This window comes from Ornithorhynchus anatinus, chromosome 1 (genome assembly GCF_004115215.2).
Source record: "Ornithorhynchus anatinus isolate Pmale09 chromosome 1, mOrnAna1.pri.v4, whole genome shotgun sequence".
NCBI classification, from domain to species: Eukaryota; Metazoa; Chordata; class Mammalia; order Monotremata; family Ornithorhynchidae; genus Ornithorhynchus; species Ornithorhynchus anatinus.
This window is the reverse complement of record NC_041728.1, coordinates 81,018,124-81,034,320: the sequence shown is the minus strand read 5'-3', so window position 1 is coordinate 81,034,320 and position 16,197 is coordinate 81,018,124. Positions and strand designations below refer to the sequence as shown.

At 39.6% G+C, this 16,197-nt stretch overlaps 1 protein-coding gene across 4 annotated transcripts in view; it reads right to left on the bottom strand.

Annotated features, from left to right (window-relative positions):
* The window catches only part of ADGRB3 (adhesion G protein-coupled receptor B3), a 688,563-nt gene that overhangs the window by 504,255 nt on the left and 168,111 nt on the right, over nucleotides 1-16,197 (bottom strand). The window lies entirely within an intron of this gene.

The following is a 16,197-nucleotide window of genomic DNA, read 5'->3' as shown; positions in this document are numbered from 1 at the left end:
TCTGCATAAAGCTATAGGAGTGAAAGAGTTCTCCAAGGGAGTGGGTGTACCCATAATGAGCTTACATGGACAATTTACTTTGGAAAAAAGATATTATAGGTATTCTGAATATTTATAATTAATCTCTACTATATTAACTTTAATAATTTTACATTCTCTTCTTTCTATAGCCAATATTTTATGAATGTTGTTTTTTTGAAAGTTAACCTAAACTGTTTAATGCCCTTCTCAACCTTTTATTTTTTCATTCATAATCATCAATTACAAGACATAATTGCATGCATTTTTCCTTCATGACACTTGCCGATGATTTGAGACACAGCTAAGCCTAATGGAAAGACCATGGACCCGAGAGATAGAAGACCTTGGTTCTTATCACAGCTCCACCTGAAGTCATGTGGCCAAGTTATTTAACTGCTTTGTGCCTCAGTTTCCTCATCTTTTAAATGGAGATTCAATACTTGTTCTTCCTCTTAAACCATGAGTTTCATATGACACAGGGACTGTGTCCAACCAGAATATCTTATATCTGCCCCAGAATTTACTACAATGCTTGAAACATAGTAAGGTTTTAACAAATACTTCAATTAGAGAAGCAATGTGGCCTAGTGGATAGAGCATGGGCCTGGAAGTCAGAAGGACCTGAGTAATAATACTGACTCCACCACTTGTCTGCTGTGTGACTGTGGGCAAATCACCACTTCTTCATGCCTCAGTTTCCTCATTTGTAAAATAAGATTTCCCCACCAAGCAGATACTGCCCGAGGAAACCTATCAGAAAAGGATGATGAAAGGGCAAATTGTAATCTAATGTTTTAATTGGAATTGTCAGAACAAAAGTTTTCCTGTAGTCCCTCATTTGTCCAGGGAGTCGTACGGTATAATGCCACAAATCTATTGGTACCCTATTATGCTACCAGCTCCATCATTTAAGGTGGCAATTTCTCAGTTTTCAGTGTTTATCTTTATTGCTAATCCACTGAATTCAACTTTACCAGTGAAACAGTCACTTCTTTAATTTCTAAAATTAAATGCTTCAGCTATTTCTCCCCTTACTGCACCATAAACGATAAAAGAGTAGTTCACAATACCACCTGTTTAGTGGTACGTTCACCCACTGTTCATAAATATTTTTATATGGTTTCTCTAGTCACATATACTTCATAAATACATAAAGTTATACCATCAATTATATTACGCTTCAGAGCCATCTGTTTTTGTGACACCATGAGAAATGTTGTCATATTTCAAGCAATTGCAGGCTCACTTTGTAAATTATGCATATATTTTCCTCTGACATTCAGTCATTTTAAATTACTTGGTACATTTGCATCCTTAGAGAACTTGTGATGAAATTCCCACCTTTTTCAGGAACTGGGGACACAGTTGGATTGAGCTTTGTAGGAGTATGTGCTATCCTGTAGGTCCTGAGCCTGAGAATAATATTAGCTGGGTTGGGCTTCATCAATGAAAAAAAAAAAAAGTTGGGGTCTTTGAGGACTGAGAAGAAAATGGGCATGGTACAGATTTGTAAACCCTGATGCACTTTCACAGTGTGTTTGAGCATGCGCAATTGTCCCTGCTGGGACCACAGTGGTACTCCTGGTCTTTAGCTCCTCATCAGAGCAATGAAAGTCATGTTTTCTTAAAATGATTGCAGATTAAGTCTCTGATTTAGCTAATTTTCCAGGGAATAGTCATTCCCACTAGACTGTAAGGATTAAAGAAAGAGCCGGGTTTGGGAGTCAGAGGGCATAGGTTCTAATCCCGGTTCCGCCACTTGTCTGCTATGTGACCTTGGCCAAATCATTTAGCTTATCTGTGCCTCATTTACCTCATCTGTAAAATGGGGAGTAAGACTGTGAGCCCCACGTGGGACAACATGATTACCTTGTATTTACCCCGGGGCTTAGAACAGTGCTTGGCAGATAGGAAGTGCTTAGCAAATACCATCATTATTATTATTATTCCAACTTATCTGTATTAGACTCGCCCAAACAGCTGGAACAGTGCTCTGAACACATAAGCACTTGATGAATACCATTGATCGATTGATTGATTTCCCCATACTCCATAGTCCAGCCCCCTACCCTATCATAGCACTATCCACATTTCAGATTTGTACTCGATTTCCTCTATCTCCTACGCCTCTTTTTCTTATGTCCATTCTTGCAATTTATACATTTTTTTGACTAATCTAAGAAGATGGATCTTGCTGCTATTTCCACTCCCATCACCCAAGCCACTCTTTCCAAACCCAACAACCCCTACTGGAATTTGGCCGGGACAGGAAGAGACGAGAAGAAGGGGGACAAGCAGGAGTGGGAGGAAGAGGAGGAGGAGGAAAATGAGAAAGAGGAGGAAAAGAGGAGGAGAAATAGGATGAAGAGGAGGACAAGAAGGAGGAAGAGGACAAGGTGAAGGATGAGAGGACAAGGAGGAGAGGGAAGAGAAAGTGAAGATGAAGAGAATGAAGAAGAGGAGGAAGAGAGGGAGGGAAAGAGAAGGAGGAGGAGAAAGGGAAGAAGGAGAAGGAGGAGGAAGATAAAGGGAAGAAAGAGGAGCAGGAAGAAGTTGAGAAGGAGGCAGATATAGAGATTCAGATCTTCTTCATTCTCTCCCCACCAGCTCCTCTTCCACCACTGACTGCTGTTCCCTTATTCTATCCCAGTCTTGTCATGGCACTCTAAATTTGTAGTCCCACAAGATGGCTAGGTGCCACAGTGCAGGAGAGTCCAGGACAGTAGAAACAGCATCCCTTTGTGTTGGAGCTATATGCTAAACACATTTCACAGGAATAGATATACCAAAGGGGGATTAAGGAGAACTTGGGTCACAGGGAATTAGTTCAAGGTAGTCATTCATTCATTCATTCATTCATTCATTCATTCATTCCTTCAATTGCATTTATTGAATGTTTACTGTGTGCAGACCACTGTACTAAGCACTTGGAAAGTAGAAATCAGCAACAAATAGAGACAATCTCTGCCCAATAACAGGCAGAGACTGGACTGGACTGGAAAAGTTTGAAAGCAATGGAATGGAGAGTTAGGGGCAGGCTAGGGTAACATACTTGCGATTTAAAATTAGGCAAGCAGTGTGACGTAATGAAAAGAACATGAGCCTGGGAGTCAGAGGACCTGGGTTCTAATCCTGGTTCTACCATTTGCCTTCTGTGTGACCTTGAACAAGTTGCTTAACTCCTCTTTGTCCCACTCTCCTCATCTGTATAATGAAAATTCAAACCCTGTTCTCCCTCCTACTCAGGCTGTGAGTCCCAGTGGGACAGAGACTGTGACTTGATTATCTTGAATCTACCACTGAGCTTGGCATAAAATGAGTCACTTTAATAAATATCACAATTATTATTGGCACATTTATATTCACCTCTCACCCAGTCGCACAGCACTTATCTTTATTTTCAAGGTTAATTTAATGTCTGTCTAACCCTCTAGTCTGTATAGTACTCTTTCAAGAACTTAGTACATACAGTTTTTGGCCCACAATAAGTGCCATTAATTACCATTGATTTACTGATTGACTGATTAGGTGAGAGCTGGCCTAACATTATGTACCTTGACAAGAAAAAGGTTGAACACAAACTTCTGAGGTTGAACACAAACTTTCCCAATGCGTGAAATTCCCTCCCCTATTAGGTAATTTTACCATTTTTTCCTCTCCCATCCATTTCTTAGAAATGAGACCTACCCCCATTAGTCTGACCTGGGTCTCTGCTTTTTTGACTTATGCAGGTTTAGTCAATCAGGCTTTCATGCAAATTTTTTTTTTCCCCAAGGGATTTATTGTTTGGACAACCTGAACTCTGGAGAATTTGCTGGAGACATCAACAATGGGAATAGAAACATAACTTTTCTTCTATAACTCTTCTGAGAGTCTGCACCCCTGGGAGGGCTCAATAAATTCTAAAATCCTACCATTTGAGCCAAATCTCATAAAAGGGTGAGGGACTTTAGCCAGTGGTAATATTTCTTTACAAAGCTACTTTGGTGTGATTCTCCTTTTAAATACTAACACCTGACTCTTTATGTTGAAACTGCCACAAATATATAACTGTCAGCAACCCACTCTCACAAAACTAGCAAAATAAAATCTAATTATTGGTCAAAGCTGAAACACTTGAATCTTCAAAATTATCTATGTTATACTTCCAATAGTACTGAACTTGACCTTATTTCAATTATCCTTCATTTTGAGTAATGTCCTTGGTTCTTCAAATAATAATAATAATGTTGGTATTTGTTAAGCGCTTTCTATGTGCAGAGCACTGTTCTAAGCGCTGGGGTAGATACAGGGTAATCAGGTTGTCCCACATGAGGCTCACAGTATTAATCCCCATTTTACAGATGAGGTAACTGAGACACAGAGAAGTTAAGTGACTTGCCCACAGTCACACAGCTGACAAGGGCAGAGCCAGAATTTGAACCCATGACCTGTGACTCCCAAGCCCTTGCTCTTTCCACTGAGCCACGCTGCTTCTCTAATAGGTTGTTATAATAGTGTATGAAAATTGATTAAATTAAAAAGATATTTTATCCTGTGGATTTTCATTCACTTGTTCATATTATCTAGGATTAAGTGTTTTTCATATTTCTTAAAACATTGATCTTTACTGTTAAAAAGGCTGTCATTAAAGCAATTTTCCCAAAGCGTCCATAAAGGTCAAGAGGGTTGGCATAGCCTAGTAGATATTTGAGAATTTGTCAGTATTCCAGATTAATTTGTAGTTTGAAAGGAGGGAGAAAACAGGGGTTTTTGCTTTGCTGATCTTCACTTTTTGCTCCTACTTTGGCACTCACACCACCATATACGATGTCACTAAAGGATTAGATTTAAGAATCTTTTTAAGGCCTCATTTGGTATAAAAAGCTTCTTACATATTTTAAGGATTTATAATATGAGAATAAATATCTATTTGAACTTTCTTACCATCATTTTTGAAAATGAAGGTCAGCTATGTTGCCTACTATCCAGTATAAAGATACATAAACTAATCATGTATATGTATACATTTAATACTTTTTTCCCTGTTATTTTCCAGATCTGAATTTATCATATGAAATCCATTTCATTTACTAGTAATTGTGAAGGTATGATTAGCCTATACATCTCTTATTTTCAAAATTTCTAATGTCATCATCTGTGTTCTCTGCTATTGAAAAAAATGTGCTCCCGAACCCTTCTGAACAATAAGCAATGGACCTAGAGATGAAATATGGTTCTTTTATTTAGAAATACATTCCTCATAATCTTGGTTAATTTTTTTTCCTTCAATCAGTCATTCTGTTAGTTTCACCTGAAACTGGAATTGCTTATATGTGTATACACCCAAGCATTTTGGTACTTACCCCATTACTACAGCACTTACATTAATAGTCTTGCAGATTGTTGATTCTTGCACTTATAATTTATTTAAATATCTCTCTCCCTCAATTAAATTGTAATCTCCATGAGGGCAACTGTATTGTACTGCGCTCTCCTTAAGTGATTAGTACAGTTCTCTAAACACAGTACTGTTGATTGATTGATTCATTTATTTATTCTTATCAAATTTGGTCCCACTGTCAGTTCTGAAGGATATAATACATCAAACGTAGAACTACATCATACACTGATTGTTTCCATAACCCAGGATCAATAAGTCCCACCAGGCACCTGTGTACAATTGCTACTGGAAAATCAACTCTCTTCCTTCTCTGTCCTCCTTCCACTTCATTCTATTTTTGCTTTGCTCTGTTCTTGGCAGTTTTCCTCTGCTCCAGGGTTCTAATTCAGCCCTACCCTTTACTGTCTCACCTCAACCATCCTTCTTTTTTTTTTTGCCTATAATCAATTCTTAAACATGTTTAGAAATGCATCAAACAGTTGGATGTAACTGCCACTTTTAATGTGAGAGAGCACTTAGTCCAGTGCTTTGCACTTAATAAGCGCTCAATAAATACGATTGAATGAATAGAGGCCTATTTCAAAAACTTAAAGGAATTTAGAACAAATAAAGATCAGTATCACCTACTGGATAGAGCACAGGCCTGTGGGTCAGAAGGACCTGGGTTCTAATTCCGGCCCTGCACTTGTTTGCTGTGTGACTCTGGAGAAGTCACTTAACTTCTCAGGGTCTTGGTTACCTCATCAATAAAATTAAGACTGCGAGCCCCTCGTGGGACAGGGACCATGTGCCACCTGATTTGCTTGTATCCACCCCATGCCCGGCGCATAATGAACACTTAACAAATACCAGAATTATTATTATTAAATGGGTATGAATGGGGAAAAAACTCAAATTTTTTCTAGTAATGCAAATAATTGAAGTTATAAACCTTTCATTGTTTAAAGTAGATTTTTTTAAGTCTGGTGGTTTATTACTTGTATATATGTAGTTATGCTTTAATAAGAACTGGGATAAATCTAATATCATCAGGTACCAGATGGAGCTCACGGTCTAAGTAGGGGAGAGAACAGGTTTTGAATCTCCATTCTGTGGATGAGGAACTTGAGGCACAGAGAGGTTAAGTGATTTTCTCGAGGTCACACAGCATGGAAGTGGTTAAACTGGGATTAGAAGCCAGGTCATTGATTCCTAGCCCCTTGATTTTTCCAATAGGCAACACTGCTTCTCTGCTGCATCATTTTCCACAACACTAAAAAAAGTGTAAACCTTAGATAAATCTAATATCTTATGGATAATCTAAATATCATACCTATATAACATTGTCAGTGGAAAGAGCATGGGCTTTGGAGTCAGAGTTCATGGGTTTGAATCACAGCTCGTCCACTTGTCAGCTGTGTGACTTTGGGCAAGTCACTTAACTTCACTGTGCCTCAGTTACCTCATCTGTAAAATGGGGATTAAGACTGTGAGCCCCACGTGGGACAACCTGATTCCCCTCTGTCTACCCCAGCGCTTAGAACAGTGCTCGTCACATAGTAAGCGCTTAACAAATACCAACATTATTATTATTAATAAAATAATGTCCCATATAAATAAATGAATTTATAAATATTTGATCTTAAATGTTTTGGAATCAATAATTTTTTTTCTGTATTCATGATACTTTTAAAGCAAGGTAAGGGAAAGCTTCCAAACTTTGAAGGGAATTATGAGTGCATTTTCTAATGTATACACACACATAGGTAAACATATGCACATACAGAGTCTATATATCTTTCCATCTATGTATGTGTATTTATATTTTATAATCATGATTTATCCACTAGACCACCCTGATTCTCAAATTTCCTTTCTCATCATTTTCTTAAATTTCTTTCTCCTCCTCCAGACTGTAAGCTCACTATGGGCAGAGAATGTCTGCTAATTCCGTTAAATTGTACTTTCCTAAGGGTTAGTTACTGCACATAGTTAGGGTTAGTACTGCACATAGTAAGTGCTCAATAAATACCATTTATTGATTCTTCTCTGCTTTTGGCCATTCATTCATTCATTCAATCTTATTTAATGAGTGCCTACTGTGGGCAAAGCACTATACTAATTGCATGAGAGAGTACAGTATGACAACAGAAACGTTCCCTCCCCACAATGAGCTCACAGTCTAAAGGGGGAGACAGACATTAATATACATAAATAAATTACAGATATATACATATGTGCTGTGGAGATGGGAGGGAGGATGAATAAGGGAGCAAGTCAGGGAGATGTAAAAGGAGTGGGAGAAGAGGAGAGGAGGGCTTAGTCATGGAAGGCTTCTTGGAAGAGGTGTGCCTTCAATAAGGCTTTGAGGTGGGGGAGAGAAATTATCTGCCTGATATGTGGAGGTAGGGCTTTCCAGGCCAGCGGTAGAATATGGAAGAGAGGTTGGCGGCATTTGAAGTACAGTGAGAATGTTAGTGTTAGAGAACTGAATTGTGTGGTCTAGGTTGTAGTAGGAGAATACTGAGGTGATATAGGAGGGGGAAAGGTGATTAAGTACTTTAAAGCCAATAATGGGGAGGTTATATATGATGCAGAGGTGGGTGGGCAACTACAGGACTTTCTGGAGGAGTGGGCAAACATGGTCTGAACATTTTTTATAGGAAAATGATCCAGATAGCAGAATGGAGTGTGGACTGGAGTGGGGAGAGAGGCAGGGAGGTCAGCAAGGAGGTTGATAAAATAATTAAGGCAGGATAGGATAAGTGCTTGAATTAATGTGGTAGCAGTTTGGATGGAGAGGAAGGGGTGGATTTTAGTGATATTGTGAAATAGAATTGTCAAGATTTAGTGATGGCTTGAATGAGAGAAAGAGAGGAGTCAAGGATAATGCCAAGTTTATGGGCCTGTGAGACAGGAAGGGTGGGAAAGTGAGTGGGAGGTGAGGGTTTGGGTGGGAAGATAAGAAGTTCAGTTTTTCCATATTAAGTTTGAGATGACGGGAGGACATCCAAGTAGAGATGTCTTGAAGGCAGGAGGAAATGTGAGACTGCAGAGAGGCAGAGAGAGATCAGGGCCGGAGATATAGATTTGGGTGTCATCAGCATAGAGGTAGTAGTTGAAGCAATGTGAGTGAATGAGTTTTCTAAGGGAGTGGGTGTAATTGGAAAAAACAAGGGGACCTGGAACTGAACTTTCAGGGACACCCACAGATGGGGGAGGCATAGGAAGGACCCACAAAAGACACTGATAATGAGCAGCCAGAGAGATATGAGGAGAACCAGGAGAGGACAGTGTCAATGGTTCATGTTTCCAGCAGAAGGGAGTGGTCAACTGTGTTAAAAGCAGCTGAGAGTTCAAGGAGAATTAGGATGGGGTAGACACTGTTGGATTTGGCAAGAAGGAGGTCATTGGTGGCCTTTGAGAGGGTGGCTTCTGTGTAATGGAGGAGACAGAAGCCAGATTCGAGGGCGTCAAGGAGAGAATTGTAGGAGAGGAAAAAAAGGAGCGAGTATGGGCAGCTCACTCAAGGAATTTGGAGAGGAATGGTAGGAGGGAGATGGGGTGATGGTCAGGGGAAGGTTTTTATGTTAGGGGTGATAGAGGCATGTTTAAAAGAAGTAGGAAAGAAGCCACTGAAGAGTGAGCAGCTGAAGATGGAAGTTAAGTAGAGATGAAGGTATGGGGCAAGTGTTTTAATGATGTGTGAAGGAGTGGGGTCAGATGTGTAGGTGGAAGGGGTGAATGTTGAGAGAAGGCAGAAGATTTCCTCTAGTGATACTGCTGGCCATCAAGGAGTGCTCCTCACCTACCCTCAATGAAATGTATTTCGATTACATCCTGTTCATTTCAAATTTCCTTCCATTTTATTGCCTCATGACCAATAATATAAAGCATTGTGTTAATGTGTGCCAAGAACTGGGATAGATATAAGATAACCAGTTCAGACACAGTCCTTGCCCTCACTCAGGGCTCAAGTCTAAGTAAGAGGGAAAATAGGTTTTGAATCTCCTTTTCACAGATGAGGGAACTGAGATGCAGAAAAACTAAGTGATTTGGCCAAGGTGACATGGCAGGCAAATGCCAGATTCAGAAGTCATGTCCTCTGACTCAGACTCCTGCTCTTTCCACAAAGCCACCTGGCTTTTCCAGGCCATATTTTCTTCCAGATTTTATATTTCAACTTTCTTCTGTAACAGGGCACCTATTTTATGGGTCAAGTTTTACAATAGTGATTATTATTATTATTATTGTTATCATTATCACTACATTTGTTAAATGCTTACTGTGTGTCAAGCACTGTTCTTATGCTAGGGTAGATATAAGTTAATCAGGTCAGATGAAGTCCCTGTCTCACATGGAGCTCACAATCTGCCATTTAATTATACAGAACTTGGACTGTCTTATCTACATAGGTTAATTCTTTTGAACAGAGCTTGCTCTGGCATATATTCCCTTAAATTACTACTATAAGTGATTGTGGGATAACCAAGGATTGTGTGCCCTAACTATGTCTAGTATTGCATTGATAGAATGTAAGCATTTCAAGTGTATTCTTTGAGGAAAATGTCCTCTTAACACAGTAGTACCACTAAAATAAGCAGCTCTCACTGTGATAAAACCACTCAGGAAATTAGTTATCTTGGACAGATTTAAGATGAATCAAGGAAACCCAAAGAAGAGAACTCAGTGTTCATTTCTTTCTTTTTTTCTTCTTGAAGGCATATATAATGAGAGAGAACTAGGACAACTAGTGAAAGTGACACAGTAGGTATCAATAAATAATAGTTAATCCAACAGCAGGGGATCAAAACACCAAAGCTAGACAAAAATAACTAGGAGGAACTTTTTGTTTTTAAGAAAAAGCCAATTTACTACAACCAGCATCTATTCAGAGCACCTCCCATTTGGACTAACACAACTGAATAATCTTTCTCTATTTCCCTTCAAATCTATAGTTCATGATTAGATGATGTACTATTAATTCTAACAAAACTTTATTTTTCCCATTCCTGTGGGTATTTAAAGGGTTCTCCTCATAACAGGTAAGAACTGATATCACAAAGAGAACAATGAATGATATCCGAGAAAGCACTGCATGCGTGTTTGTATACCTATTTATTTTACAAAAGAGTAATCAAGAAATTATTTCACAGAGTGTGGGTTTACCCACTTGTGAATGTCAAGAAGCAGACCAGAGACACAGATACACACCACCAAGCAGATGGACTACAAGGCAAGTACAGTGAATGATGTGAAAGAAGGACCAATGGTGACATCGTAGAACTTTCAGGCAGTAGAGAACACAAGAGTGTAGAATAACGGCTGTGGGCCAGAGACACCAGCTTGGAACCGAGAAAGTGCCTTATCAACAGCAATGGCATCCTCAGCCTCTTGAAATTGTGGCTGGATGGGAGGCAGAGGCCAGTTACTTCAGTCAGTCAGTCAGTAAGACAAATGTATTTATTGAGCGCTTATGGTATGCAGAGCACTGTATTAACAGCTTGGGAGAGTGCAATATAATAATGAACAGACACACTCCCTGACCACAATGAGCTTACAGTCTGCAGTGGGAGGCAGACATTACTATAAAAAAAAAATTACAGATACATAAAAGAAATGATCTGGAGATGCGGAGTGGATGGGGGGTGATGAATAAAGGGAACAAATATGGGCAACGAAGAATGGAATGGGAGAAGAGGAAAGCAAGGCTTAGTTAAGGAAGACTCCTAGGAGATGTACCTTCAATAAGGCTTTGAAGCAGGGGAGAGAAATTGCAAGCCGGATATGAGGCAGGGGGAGGTGTTCCAGGCTAGGGGCAGGATGTGGGCAAGAGATGGCAATGAGATAGATGAGATGGAGGTGAAGTCGTTTAGTCTTAGAGAAGCAAAGTATGTGGGCTAGGTTGCAGAAGTACAGCATGGCTCAGTGGAAAGAGCCTGGGCTGCACACTCAGAGGTCATGGGTTCAAATCCCCGCTCCGCCGCTTGTCAGCTGTGTGACTTGAAGTCACTTCACTTCTCTGGACCTCAGTTCCCTCATCTGTAAAATGGGCATTAAAACTGTGAGCCCCACTTGGGACACTCTGTTCACCATATAGTCTCTCCAGCACTTAGAACAGTGCTTTGCACATAGTAGGCGTTTAAATGCCATCATCATATTATTATTATTTTTATTTAGGACAGTATTGATTTGAGATAGGAGGGGTCAAGGTGACTGAGTGCTTTAAAGCCAGTGGGAGGAGTTTCTGTTTGCTGCGGAGGTGGATGGGCAACTACTGGCATTTCTTGAGAAGTGGGGAAACGTGTTCTGAACGTTTTTATAAAAAAATGAACCAGGCAGCAGAGTGAAGTATGGACTGGAAAGGGGAGAGACAGGAGGCAGGGAGATCAGCTAGGAGGCTGATGCAGTAATCCAGGTGGGATAGGATGAGTGATTATATTAACATGGTAGCAGTTTGGATGGAGAGGATAGGGTGGATTTTAGTGATGTTAAGAAGGTCAAACTGACATGATTTAGTGATAGATTGACTATGTGGGTTGAATGAGAGAGAGGAGTCAAAGATAATACCAAGGTTATGGACTTGTGAGACAGGAAAGATGGTGGTCCTGACTATAGTGATGGGAAAGTCAGGGGGATGACAGAATTTGAGTAGGAAGATAATCATTTTTTGACATGTCATGTCTTGACTACAGAGAGGGAGAGAGATCGGGGCTGGAGATATGGATTTGGGTATCATCCACATCGAGGTGGTAGTTGAAGCCATTGGAGCAAATGAGTTCTCCAAAGGAGTGGGTCTAGATGGAGAATAGAAGGGGATCCAGAACTGAACCTTGAGGGTCCCCCACAATAAGGAGGTGGGAGACAAAGGAGAAGCCTGATCAACAGATTGAGAATGAGTGGTCAGAGTTATCAGAGGAGAACAATGAGAAGACAGTATCAGTGAAGCTGAGGTTGGATAATGTTTCCAGGAGAAGGGAGTGGTCGACACGCTGCAGCCATCTGAGAAATCTAGGAGAATTAGGATGGAGTAGAGGCCATTGGATTTGACAAGAAGGAGATCATTGTTGACCTTTGAAAAGGTGGTTTCTGTGGAGTGAAGGAGAAGGAAGCCATATTGGATGGGTCAAGGAGAAAATTTGAGGAGAGGAGTTTGAAGCAGTGGGTGTTGACAACTTGCTCTAGGAGTTTGGAGGGGAATGGTAGCAAGAAGATGGGCGATAACTAGAGGGATATAACAAGAGCTACTTATACTTGAAGTCCATCAACGTAGGGAAGTGGAATTGAAAACTGTCAGACTCCCAGAGTGTGGAGGAACTAAAGTTCTGGGGGAGATTGAAATGAATTTGTATTATATTTGTATTATAGCTAGTAAATACTGTTTTCAGCTTCTCTGGGAAGGAGGGGTAGAGAAGAAAGGAAGAGGAAGAGAGGAAAAGTCTGATGTTGGAGCACTGATCAATCAATATAATTAGGAAGAGTAGGTATAGATGATCCCAACTAAGGTTGGGAGGAGTGAGAATGCAAGGTCCAATAATATTGGTGAGGTATGGTGTTGGGAAAGGCTGTGGGGATAAGGCTTAATAATTACAGTTTCTGTTAAGTTCTTACTTTGTGTTAAGCAATGTCTTGAAGACTGGAGTAGGAACAAGTTAATCAGTCTCTGTCCCACATCGAGCTCTCTCTCTCTAAATAGAAGGGAGAACATATAGTGAATCTTCATTTTACAGTCGAAGAAACTGAGGCACAGAGAAGTTAAAAGACTTGCCCCAGCTCATACAACAAAGAAGTGTAGAGTCAGGATTAGAACCCAGGTCCTCTGACTCCAAAGGCTGTACCTTTTTGACTAGACCATGCTGCTTCCCACATAAAGTTCACGGGGTGTGTATGAGTAAGCTTTTTGAGAGAAGTTAAGGCATCTATGGCTTCTACTGAGTGCTGTCAAGGGTCTAATGAACAGCTCTGCACATAGTTGACAACTTATAAATGCTTTTGATGATGTTGTAGTACACTACTACTTTGTACAGTGCTCTGTACACAGGAAGTGCTTAATTAATACCAAGGATTGATATCATTGCATGGAAAGAAAACTACCCTTGGCACTTTAAATGCATGGGCTATAGAGAATTCATAAAAGTCAATGAAAAAATAAGTTTTATTTCATGAAAAATGAGGCTATATGCATTTGGACTTTTATGGAGAATTAGTTTGTGAGGGTTTTTTTAATATAGTGATTGCTAGTTTTTTTCCTTCACCCCATGATGTTATAAAATTCCAAGTACCTTATAAAGTGGTTTTTGCTAAAGTGCTAAGTATAGAAATAGGTGTTCAAAATGTCAGTCTGATTTTAATAATAGTCCTACTTATATGGATACATTAATAACAATAATAATAATAACTAATAATTCCACGTGGCTCAGTGGAAACAGTCCAGGCTTGGGAGCCAGAGGTCATGGATTCGAATCTCAGCTCTGCCACTTGTCAGCTGGGTGACTGTGGGCAAGTCACTTAACTTCTCTGTGCCTCAGTTACCTCATCTGTAAAATGGGGATTAAGACTGTAAACCTCATGTGGGACAACCTGATTACCCTGTATCTACCCCAGAGCTTAGAACAGTGTTCTGCACATAGTAAGCACTTAATAAATACCAACATTATTATTATTATTAATAACAATAATTATGGTATTTGTTAAGTGCTTCTATGTGTCAAGCACTGTCCTAAGTGCTGGGGTACATACAAGTTCATCAGGTCAGAACAATCCCTATTCCACATAGGGCTAAGAGCCTAAATAGGAGGAAGAAAAGGAATTGAATCCTGTCTTACAGTTGAGGAAACTGAGGCACAGAGAAGTTAATGACTTGCCCAAGGTCCTACCAGAGGCAAGTGACAGACTGACTCACAGGAACAGGCTCTTTCTATTAAGCCACAATGCTTCCCTAAATTTGATCTCTTGATTTGAAGTAATATGGAAATTTTTAACTGCACAGTGAGAATATTGTAATGATAAACAATATTTGAAGAAAATGAGATGGTGGATAGTTTAGAATTTCATTATTCAATCAGTCATTTAAAATTTGAATGTTAAATTGTAATATGTACACTACTTTTCATTTTGTCTAAATTACATCTAAAAATAGTTCACTGGGTAAGAGTGGCTATCCTAACAGAATTTTCTATCACAAATTGAGCTAATTTTTACAAATGAGATAACATCTTTTTTACCCATGTGAAGATCATTTTCATTCTGGTATCATGGCATATTAAGTAGCCCTATATGAAGTTTAAAATCAAACCATTCAAGGCTTACAAAACTAAACTAGAGAAAATTGTGAAAAGTCTCCCCTCTGCACCAACTGTGAACTTGAATGTGTACTTCTTAAGCACTTTGATACTAACCCACTCCCACAATTCTTATGTAAATTTTTTATACCTTATTATTTCCACTATCCCTAATCTATTTTAATGTATAACTCCCCATGAAAAGCGTGAGCTTTTTGAGGGCAGGGATTGCATCCATCAACTCCATTGTATGGTACCACCCCAAGTGCTTAGTACAGTGTTCTGTACACAAGTTCATTAAACAGTATTTATTGATTGTGCAGTTAAAGAAGAGTTTGCATCAATATGGCAGTAGTACTTCCCAGAGATGTACACATGGACCTAAATGGATGTCCTATTGACACTTCAGACTTGACCTGTCAAATACAGAATTTATCTTCTGATCCAAATCCTGTCCTCTCCCTAACTTTCCCATCATTGTAGACAGCAACTTCAGCTTCCCTTTCTGACAAGCTTGTAACCTTGGACTCATATTTCTCATTCAACTGACATATTCAATCTGTTACCAAATCCAATCAGTTCTATAACCTCAACATCTCTAGAATCTGCCTTTTCCTCTTCATCCAAACTTCTACCATAGTGATTCAAACACTTACCAATCTCCTAGCTAACTTCCTTGTCTTCCATTACTCCCTTTTACAGTCCTTACTTTACTCTGCTGCCCAGATCATTTTTTTAAAAAAAAGTTCAGTCTATATCTTCACCTCCTCAAAAACCTCCAATGGTTGCTCATCCATCTTTTTGTAAAATAGAAACTCCTTATCACCGTTTACAAGGCACTCAATTAGCTCTTTCCCTCCTACCTTACCACAAAGATTTCTTACTACAACCCAGAATGCTCACATAGTTCTTTCAATCCCTACCTATTCAGTCTTGTCTATCTCTCTGCCAATCTCTTGCTATGTCCTTCCTTTGATGTGGAACTCCCCATCTTCACATCCAAAGATAGCTACTCTCCCCACCTTCAAAGGCTTACTAAAATCACATCTCCTTCATGAGGTCTTCCCCATTTCCCTAGTAACATTAAATGAACTTTGAGATTTCACTTATAATAATGTTGGTATTTGTTAAGCGCTTACTATGTGCAGAGCACTGATCTAAGCCCTGGGGTAGACAGAGGGGAATCAGGTTGTCCCACTTGGGGCTCACAGTCTTAATCCCCATTTTCCAGATGAGGTAACTGAGGCACAGAGAAGTTAAGTGACTTGCCCACAGTCACACAGCTGACAAGTGGCAGAGCCGGGATTTGAACCCCTGACCTCTGACTCCAAAGCCGGGGCTCTTTCCACTGAGCCACGCTGCTTCTCCAATATCATACTTATCAATATGCTTCCAGAATCTTAAGCAGAATTAAAATTCAGAAGCTATTCTATTTACTAAGAAAAACATATTTCTTTTCTGCAGTATGTATTGAGTTATCAAAACCAAGGTGGCTATACAAATTGTGTTTACTCAATCTCCATCAGTCTTCAT